General features: G+C 38.2%; 1 non-coding gene across 1 annotated transcript; it reads left to right on the top strand.

Moving 5' to 3' along the window:
* The first annotated feature begins 8,890 nt into the window (after positions 1-8,890).
* Positions 8,891-8,997, top strand: LOC144315065 (U6 spliceosomal RNA). The gene has a single exon (XR_013380867.1). It is a non-coding gene; the product is annotated as a U6 spliceosomal RNA (small nuclear RNA).
* The last annotated feature ends 2,274 nt before the right edge of the window (positions 8,998-11,271 follow it).

Below are 11,271 nucleotides of genomic sequence, written 5' to 3'. Positions count from 1 at the left end.
ACTGGAGAGCTCCCTCAATTTTTTCAGAATTCTTAAGCCTGTAAATGGACTGACCATTACCTAGCATGATGTCTGATGTCAATTCCCTTCAAGACTATTTAGTGAGGACCTCCTGTATGGAAAGTGCTACTTATCTGGAATAAACATCATTAAACACACACACACACACACACACACACACAGGCTATATCAGCTAGCCCTGCAAATTTTTTGTCCTGGAAACTCCCATGAAACCTGGGCTTCTTGAAAATCAGGACTTTTATGATCCTTGACATCACCCATAAGCATAAACCTTAAACCCATAGGTTTAAGCCAGTAGACCTCTTGAGCCCACCCTCCTGAGCAAGGTTTTGATGAATACATTACAATACCCAGCATTACCTAGATCTTATAGGTACATGAGCATCTTTTCCCAAATTCCCATCCCTTTTATTTGTCATATCTCTTTACTACCCTTAATATTATTTACTCAATATTTTTCTTAAAATTGACCTCACTTTTTCACACTTCAACTGACTTACTTGAAAAGGAAAATTACATTACAAAAAAATTACATTTCCAAATGGAAAACCAACATCAACGATCATAAATAGAAGATAGCCATAGAAATAAATATAATGGGGATCCCCGGGTGGCGCAGCGGTTTAGCGCCTGTCTTTGGCCCAGGGCGTGATCCTGGAGACCCAGGATCGAATCCCACATCCGGCTCCCGGTGCATGGAGCCTGCTTCTCCCTCTGCCTGTGTCTTTGCCTCTCTCTCTCTCTCTCTCTGTGACTATCATAAATAAATGAAAATTTAAAAAAAAAATAAAAAAAAATAAATAAATATAATGAAGTAAAACAGTACTATTAAAATTCCAGCTGTACATTTCTGTTCCCAGCTAAGATAGTGTCGTAGGAACCATGTCTACCCTTCCTGCCTCAATCAACCGAAATGGACATTGGACATCAGACAACAAAGAACAGTGATATCTGAGAAAGGGAAGCAGTGAAGTGAGCCCTGACAGTTTTTCCAGCTTACTGTCTATCCAAGCAGCAGTACAGGAGAAGAAACCCGGGCAAAACTCAGGAATCTCCCTGAATGGAACACATGTCACTAAAAGTCCAGGGAGAACAGGCTAGACACAGATCAGAATGGAGAGAGCTACACTGAAATGGCCCAGGGATATGCAGAAGTTCCCCCTTAGCCCTCAGCAGAGGACTGCCCAGCACATGAATAGGAGGAACCTATGAGGATGGAGAAAGAATCCTTCAAACAACTAGAGGAAATAGGACTTGGGGCTCTCACAGGGCCAAGTATCATGCCTGCTGCTATGAGCCAGATTGGAAAACCTCATGATTCACAAGTTATTGTGTAGATAGCCCAGAAGATATTGCCTCTGGAAGTGGTGAATGATTATTCCTAGGGTGGCTAGTGCTCTGGTGGCATTTAACAAATCTTAAAAACAAAACCCAAAAGGATCAAACTGTTTCCACATAACTTAATTGTGACTCAGAACAAAACTCAATTATATTTACAGGAATACAGAAATATTCGGCACCCAACAAGGTGGAATTCACAATGTTTTTGCAATGAATCTTAAAAATTTACTAACAAACAGTATCTTTGATGAGGAGAAAAACAAATTAATCAATCAAAACCAACCCAGAACTGGCATTGGTGTTAGAATCAGTAGAGAAGGACATTAAAACAGCTATTATAACTCTATTCCATATTTTCAAAAAGTTAACTGGAGACAAAGAAGATACTAAAAATACCATATCACACAATTTTTTAAAAAAGATTAAAATTGAGCTTTTAGAAATGAAAATCACAGTGCTCAAGATGAAGAATATACCAGGATCAATGACAGATTAGATATTGAGTAAGAAAAGATCCATGGGTTTAAAGGCATAACAATAGGAATGATGCAAAAGGAAGCAAAGTAATTTGCTTTGGGACAATTTTAAGCAGCCTAGTATATCTGTACTTGGAGTCCACAAAGGAGATGAGAGACAAAAGAGGGCAGAAAAAAATACTTAATAATAGCCCCAAATTTTCCAAAATGGATAAAAGCTATAAACTTAAAAATCTAAGAAACTTAATGAAAACTATACTAGGGAACATTATAATCAAATTGCTATAAGCCAGTGATTAAAGAGGAAAATCTTAAAAACAACCAGAAGAAAAAAGTCATCGTACACAGGGAGGAACAAAAACAAGAATGGCAGAGTATTTCTCATTGAATACTATGCAAGCAAGAAGACACAGGAGCACCATCTTTAAAGTACTGACAGTACTGTTACCCTAGAAACCTCTATCAAGGAAAAATAACTTTCAAAAATAAAGCCACAATAAATCTCCACTGGTTGTTTATAGTCATTCTTAGAATAAAGATCAAACCCCTTAACATAATAAAAAAAATTTAATTAAAAAGACATTTTCAGACCTACAAAACTTGAAAGAATTCATCACAGTTGACCTGCCCAAGAAAAAAATATTACCACAAGTCCTTCAGGAAGAAGAAAAATACTAAGGCGGGACTGTGGATTTACACAATGGGATGAAGAACATTGGATTTGGTATCACTTAGACAGATTGAGAGAGATGCTTCTCCTGGGTTGGAAAGCTTAATATTGTTAAGAAGTCAGCTCTCCTCAAATTAACCTATAGATTTGGTGCAGTCCAAACAAAATCCTACCCAGTCTTTGGATTAAAATTGACAAACTGATTTTGAAATGTATATGGAAATGCAAAGGACCTCTAGAACAGCCAATATAAAACTACTGCAAGCCAGACAGTATAGTAGTGGCATAAAAATAAACATATTGATCATGAAAGTAGAGGAGAAATAGACCCACACATAGACAGATGATGGATTTTTGACACAGGTGTGAAGGTCATTCAGTAGAGAAGGTATAATCTTTTCAATAATAATATGGGTCGATTGAGTATCGTCCCAAAAAGAACTGCAATTCATACCTTATCCCATAAGCAAAAATGAGCTCAAAATGGATCATAGACTTAAATATAAAATCTAAAGTTATGAAACTTCTTGGAGAAAAAATATGAGAAAAATCTCTGTGACCTGGGCTTAGGCAAAGATTTCTTTAGTAAGACATGAAAAGCACAACATATAAGAGAAAAAGTAAATGATAAATGGGACAAATGTATCAAAATTTAAAGCTTTTGCTCTTACAAAATACTCTTAAAAGAATGAGTAGACAAGCCACAGACTGGGAAAAAATATTTGAAAATTGTAGACCTAATAAAGTACTCATTTCCAAGTTTGATAAAGAACTCTGAAACCCAATCATAAAGAGACAATTTTTTTTTAAATTAGCAAACATTTTGAAAAGACACCTTCCCAAAGAAGGTAAATAGATGGCAAACAAAACATAACAAAATATGTTCAACATCATTAGTCATTAGGAAAATGTAATTTAAAACCATAGTGTGATATGACTACATACCTACCAGAATGGCTGAAATTGAAATGACTTAAAAATGAGTGTTCATAGTAGGTTTATTTGTAATTGCCCCAAACTGGAAACAGCTCAAATGTCCATCAGCAGGCAAATGGGTAAACAAATTGTGGCATATTCCTATAATGGAATACTTCCCAGCTATAAAAATGAATGGACTACTGACACAAACAGTCATGTTGGATGAGTCTCAAAATAAATATATTAAGTGAAAGCAACGAGACCAAAAAAAAGATTATACACTGTATCATTCAATTTACATAAAGCTCTCAAAAATGCAAACCGCTCTATAGTAGCAGAAAGAAGGTCAAGAGTTATGTGGGAAGAGGTGGAAGTGATGAGGTGTGGGAGGGAAAGATCACTGTGGGTCACAAGGAAAATTTTGGGGGTGATGGAAATATTAATTAACTTGATTGTGGTAATGGTCTCAAGGTGGATATACATGTTATTTCAAATTATACCCTTTAAATACATAGTTTGTTTTATATCAATTATACCTCAAGAAATCTATTAAAAATATTCTGTTGCCTGACTGAAGTTTGCTCTTCCTTTAGCAATAAGGCAGATGAGCTCTGGTTGGAAGGCCATTAAAGACACACCAGCACAGAGGCTTTTACCTTGGAGCCCAAACAGAGATTGAAAGACCATTTAAAAGAGAATAACGTTTGCCTTCTGTGATTCAGTGTTATTAAATGCTCTATGAACCACTTTAAACAACCTCATATGTCAGCAGGTGGGGCATGTATTCACCACACACTTTGGGAAATAATGAACCAAGAAAAACCTTGTAAGAATATAGCAAGTAAAAAAAAAAAAAAAAAAAAAAAGAATATAGCAAGTATCATGAGGTAACTTCACATAATAACTATTCAATTGAAACTGGAATTCTACAGCCTTGCTTAATGTTGGGATAATGATGACTCAAGACCAACCCTGCTCAAGTGAGGAATGCAGGTCCCCCTTTCCAGATTCCTCTGGGGCAGTGGAGTGACTATGGTTTCTTAGAGTTTCTTCACACCCCCCAAATTCTGCATTTTATAGTAGCCCATTGATGTTCTGGTCTCTTACTCAAAATAATGCAATTACAATGATTACTTTCAAAGTAAGATCTACAGTAGGCAAGAAAAGGTGAATATACAAATTTCCAGAAGTAGAGCCATTCCTACCTCACTTGCCTGTCTTGGGGCAAGGGAGAAAGCAGACCTTTGGTGTCCTACAGAAAGGGCAAGAGTATCACTGGAGGGGACTCCTGGCGGAGAAAGTTCAGATTTTAATTTAAAAATCATGAAGGAGGGATCCCTGGGTGGCGCAGCGGTTTGGCGCCTGCCTTTGGCCCAGGGCGCAATCCTGGAGACCCGGGATCTAATCCCACATCGGGCCCCCTGTGCATGGAGCCTGCTTCTCCCTCTGCCTGTGTCTCTGCCTCTCTCTCTCTCTCTCTCTGTGACTATCATAAATAAATAAAAATAAAAATAAAAAAATAAAAATCATGAAGGAAATGAGGGATGGAACTTAGAAAGGAAAGGGGAGAAAAGGTTGACTTTTCGTTTGCTTTTTAAAGATGGTTCGTCTCCATGATTTTTGCATGAAGTCTGCAAGGTTGAGAGGCTGCCTTAGAGCTGATTTAAGGATGGATTCAGGCCAAGTTTGTTCACAGATTTGTGTTGAAAACCCACCCTCTCCCTATTGTCACCACTTCCTCTACTTCATCAATGAAGTATCACAGGCATCTTTTTTTTTTTAAAGATTTTATTTATTTATTCATGAGAGAGAGAGAGAGAGAGAGGCAGAGACACAGGCAGACGGAGAAGCAGGCTCCCTGCAGGGAGCTCAATGTGGGATTCCATCCCAGGACTCCAGGATCACGCCCTGGGCCCAAGGGAGGTGCTAAACCACTGAGCCACCCAGGGATTCTGTATCACAGGCTTCTTATTCCTCAATCAGCATTTAGGCTTTGGGTCTATGAAAATGCATGTCCCCTCTGGATGTGATAGAGCTTTCAGCTGTCATCATCAGAGAGGAAGGAGGCCCTTATCTCTCTTTTCATGCCCTGTTTCATTTCTACCAGCTCCAGACTCCAGGGATGAGGGGCTGCAAATATTTTTGATTCCAGAACACCATTTGGGTCACACTTAGTAGCAAGTGGAGTCTGATGTCAAAAGTCATACCTCCAGAGAGCAGTCTTCTTCCTCCTATGAAGAATTTGTAAGCTGAGTCAGATTCTCCTCAGAGCCTCACATCCTGAAATTAGTCTAGGCCACTAGGAATGTAGGAAGACCCAAAGGTCTGGGCCACTTGTTGTCTCAGTTTCACCAAGTGACCACAATCCTGCTTGTAGTTTCTCACATTTAACTCTGTCCTTCCCACCTATCTTTGAAACTCTTCTAAGTCAACTCTGAACACACATGTACATACACACACACAAACTGCTGAACCCCCTCTCAGCAAGACTCTGGACAAGGGGCAAGTTACTGAACATTTCTATGGTTTAGTTCCCCACCTGTAACCCTGAGACACTGGGACATGTATCTAATGGAATTCTCATGATGATTAAATTAGTTTATATCTGAAAGGTTATTAGATCAGTCCCTAACATATAGCAAGAACTCAATAAACTTCTGTTTTTTATGTTAGGGACTCTTCTTTTTGGCTTCCTTAATTCCCTTCTCTGTTATTCTGCTCACACATTTTCTATGTCATTATCTGCTTAGGCATCTCTCTCCTCCACGGTGCTATAGTTTCTTTGAGGATAGGAACTGTGTTAGGTCTGTTTTTGTAATCCCTAACATTGAGCACAATTTCTGACACACAGGCATACAATGAAGGTGGGATCAATAAATAAGTCACTGGATGAAAAATTTAATATCTGAACAAAGGGTAGCCTTTTTTTTTTTCTATAGGAAAAAAGAAAGAAAATATACCAGATTGTTAAGAGTACTTAGCCCTAGAGGGTAAAATGATGTATAACATGTATTTTCTTCTTTCTCCTTTTCTATTTTTTCCCTACAAGGAGGGTGTGGATAGGGCAGAGTGGTTTCATGACAATGTATGCAGAGGACTGGGCTCTACTCTAACCAGAGAACTTCGGGAATTATATAGTGATGATAACATGAGCTGCATTCACAAATGAACTTGGAAATTTTAGCATCTGAACACAATAGCAATTTATTTCTTACTCTCATGTTGAGGGTGTGTGCGTTTGTATGTACTCCATAAAGTCATTCAGGGACCCAGCCCCACAGAAGCTCCTCCATCTACACATGGTTACCAGGTCACCCTCATGTCTACACATCTGGCCAGTGGACTGGGGAAGAGAGGGCACGAGTAAGTTCATGTGGGAGTTTTACCTCACTTCTGCCCACATTCCCCTTGTCCAAATTGAGTAACATTGCCCCAGTTGGCAAGAAGGCTGGAGCATGTAGTCTAGCCATATATCCCAACAGAAAGGAAATGGGTTTGGTGAAGGGGCAGAGGATGATTAGCTTTCCTCCCCTGTATTCTCTCCAGTCTTGCCTGTTGATGCAATCTCCTGACTGGCCTCCCCTCCTCTTCCCTCTCCCTTTCAATTTATCTTCCACATAGCTGCCAAAGTGACTTTTCTCAAATAAATATTTGACTTGTCACTTGCCTTACTTAGCTCCCTTTCATCAACTAAATAAAGTTCAAATCTCTGTAAGCTATATCTCTCAGCCCATAAACTCAGGGGCACAAGTAATATTTCTGTTTGTGACTGGATTTAATTTCAGTGTTGAGCTCCTATCCTGCCAGGTAGTAGAGTTTTCTCCCCTTTACCCTGGAGTACAATCTGAGTTCTTGGGAGTATCACAGTACAAAGCATCAAGTGGGCATAAGATCCTCAGTGTTAACCTCAGAGGGGTTTTCTGAAAGCAACTAAAGGCAATCTCTTGCCATCAGAACACTGCAAGAAACCATTTTAAGAATTTCATTCAAATTGTCAGTGAAAGGAAGCAAACCAAACCCAGCATACTGAAAAACAAACAAGCAAACAAATGAAATAGAATAAGAAAATGAGTCACTGGGGATGGAGGTGGAGAAGCCATTAAAAAAGAATTCATGGTAGAAGCAGAATCTCTTGTGTATTTATCTTTATAAAAGAATAGAAAAGCAACTTGAAAAAAGAAGTCTAGAGTATTAGCCAGCTAGCTAGTATTAGTGTAAATGAGTGGCAGTATGTGTTTTAATGCTTTTTATTGGTATTTTAATTTGTCTCTAAGCACCATATTTACATCTTATACAGTTCCACTGAAACCAAAGTGCAGCTTTCACTTTAATGTTTATTGGCATGCAAAATAATTCCAACAAACAATATAGAGATGTATCTGCTTTGCTGAATTATACTCAGAAGTATGAAGAAAGAGAATGTGTCCAGATATAGAAATGACAAAACATTATATCTGGAAGGATCTTTCATCTTGTGTATAGAGAAACTGGAGTATTTAGAAGTGATGGCTCACCCAAGATCATGTAGTGACAAACTGAGGCCTGGATGCAGACATCTACACCTACTCTCAGCTGGAACAATCAGGTGGTTGAGGAAATTGTCACATTTCACTCAGAGCTCCAGAAGGTAGAACCCCTGAATGCTGCTGGGAAATATGTTTCAAAGCATAAAGCAACATTCAATAGCCATGGGTTTTCTTGTACTCTGAATGCCTTCTACCTTCTTCTAGATAGAGTCAGACCTCACTTTTAGCACTCTAAACCTCCCCCTGGCTAATGTGATTCCTTGCCCACACTTACCAGGTACCATGCACATTCCCTCTCCTCTGTTCACAGGACGTCTCCTCCAGTTGCTCCTGGAGAATGATCCTTCTCCAGTGCATGCAATCTTGTGGGAGGATCTTTTCCAGTGTTTGTTGTTCCTTGGTTGAGGAGAGTCTATGTGATATATAAGCCAATGAGAGTCCTTCTTGTAGACATTCAGATCTTAATCAGAGTGACACAAAGATAAGAAAACATTGGAGTCACCCAGTGGTACACCCAAAAGAGACTATCCATTAGTGCCTGCTCTCAAGATACCCAGTGCTTCCCTAGCTCCCGTCTTTCTGAGAACTGGTTATTTAGCTTTTCCTTCAGTTGTCTGAGTCATTTCAGATCCATCCAATAAATTTCTTTCTTTGCCTAAGTTTGTTAATTTGGTTTTGGTTACTTGTAAATAGCCTGAATTGATAAAACATTCAGTGGGCAGTCCTATTGATCCAAGTCCACTTAACTGACTTAAGCAAATGGGTTAACTACTATCTCAGCATGCTGGTGACTAATAGCTAGTATGCCTCACTCTAGTACATCCATGGACTCCATTTGAGTTTTGTACTTACCACATATTGTGTTTGTTCCCAAACCTGCTCATGCCAATTACACATATGGTTGCAATTTCATAATGTAATTAAATATTAACTAATGAGTGCTTGCTTTGGCAGCACATATGCTAAAATTGGAAGGATATGAAGAAGATTAGCATGGCCCCTGTGCAGGGATGACTCACAAATTCGTGAAGCACTCCGTATTTTTCCAAGAACCATAAGATACCTAGGAATATCAAAGAGGTAAAAAACCTACACTCTGAAAACTATAAAACACTGATGAAAGAAATTGAAAATAACACAAAGAACTGGAAAAACATTGCATGCTCATGAATTAAAAGAACAAATATTGATAAAATGTCTATTTTACCCAAAGCAATCTACACGTTTAATGCAACCCCTTTCAAAACAACAACAGCATTTTCCACAGAGCTAGCACTAACAATCCTAACATTTGCATGGAACCACAGAAGATGCTGAATAGCAAAGCAACCTTGAAAAAGAAAGCAAAGCAGGAGGCATCACAATTCCAGACTTCAAGTTATATTACAAAGCTGTAGTAACCAAAATAGTATGGTATTGGCACAAAAATGAACACATAGATCAATAGAACAGAATAGAAAACCCAGAAATGAACTCACAACTATATGGTCAATATGGTCAATTAATCTTCAACAAAGCAGGGAAGAATATCCAATGGGAAAAAAAACCTCTTCAACAAATGGTGTTGGGAAAATTGGACAGCAACATGCAAAAGAATGAAACTGGATCACTTTCTTGCACCATACACAAAAGTAAATTCAAAATGAATTAAAGACCAAATATGAGTCAGGAAACCATTAAAATCCTGGAGGAGAACACAGGCAGTAACCTCCTTGACTTTGGCTATAGCAACCTCTCACTAGATATGTCTCCTGAGGTAAGGGGAACAAAAGCAAAAGTAAACTATTGGGACTACATCAGAATAAAAAGCTCTTGCTTTTTTCCAGCAAAGGAAACAATCAACAAAACTAAAAGGCAACCTACAGAATGGGAGTAGATGTTTGCAAATTCCATATTGGATAAAGGGTTAGTATCTATAATCTATAAAGAACTTATAAAACTCAACACCCAAAAAACAATCCAGTTAAAATAAATGGGGAGAGGACACAAATAGACATTTTTCCAAAGAAGACATACAGATGGGCAACAGACCCATAAAAAGATGCTCAATACCATTCATCATCAGGGAAATGCAAATCAAAACAACGAGATATTACCTCACACCAGTCAGAATGGTTAAAATTAACAACACAGGAGACAACAAGTGTTGGCGAGGATGCAGAGGAAAGGGAGCCCTCTTACATCGTTGGTGGAAATGCAAACTGGTGCAGCCACCCTGGAAAACAGTATGGAGGCTCTTCAAAAATTTAAAAATAGAACTACCCTATGATCCAGCAATTGCATTACTACGTTTTTACCCCAAAAATACAAAAATATGAATTTGAAGGGATACATGTACCCCAATGGTTATAGCAGCATTATCAACAATAGCCAAATTATGGAAAGAGCCCCAGTGTATATAAATTTATATATTTATATATAAAGATGATGTGACATATATATTTATATATAATATGTATATATTATATATATACATATAAAGATATGTGATTTATATATATGGCATGTTACTCAACCTTAAACAAGAATGAAATCTTACCATTTGCAACGATGTGGATAGAGCTAAAGAGTTTTATGCTAAGCGAAATAAGTCAGAGAAAGATGAATACCATGTGATTTTACTCATAGGTAAAATTTAAGATGCAAAACAAATGATCATAGGGGAAAAATAGAGACAAACCAAGAAACAGACTCTTAACTATAGAGAACAAACTGATGGTTACTAGAGGAGAGGTGGGTGGGGGATTGGTGAAATAGGTGATGGGGATGAAAAAGTGCACTTACTGTGATGAGCACAGAGGGTTGTATGGAAGTGTTGCATCACTTAAGTTGTACACCTGAAACTTATATTACACTGTATGTTAACTAAGTGGATTTTTTTTAAAGATTTTATTTATTTATTCATGAGAGACAGAGAGAGAGAGAGAGGTAGAGACATAGACAGAGAGAGAAGCAGGCTCCATGCAGGAAGCCTGATGTGGAACTTGATCCTGGGACTCCAGGATCATGCCCTGGGCTGAAGGCAGGCGCTCAACCGCAGAGCCACCCAGGTGTCCCAAACTAAGTGGAATTTAAATAAAAACTAAAATATGTATATACTAACTAATGAACTGTGAGGGCAAAAACAGTGTTTATTCTTCTAAAAAAAAAGTTGACTTCTCTGGACTCGTGATAAAGGTAAGCAACTAGAAAATGTTATCAATAAGCGTGTGGGTGAGAGACGATCAGAAAATGGTACAACTATAAAGAAGAATTTTATAAGTCACATTGCTTCTCAGAGGTTTTTAAATTCTTGCTCCCCTTTAACCAAATCAAAACT

Source organism: Canis aureus, chromosome 5 (genome assembly GCF_053574225.1).
Source record: "Canis aureus isolate CA01 chromosome 5, VMU_Caureus_v.1.0, whole genome shotgun sequence".
Lineage (NCBI taxonomy): Eukaryota > Metazoa > Chordata > Mammalia > Carnivora > Canidae > Canis > Canis aureus.
This window is presented reverse-complemented; position numbering and strand designations above follow the sequence as displayed.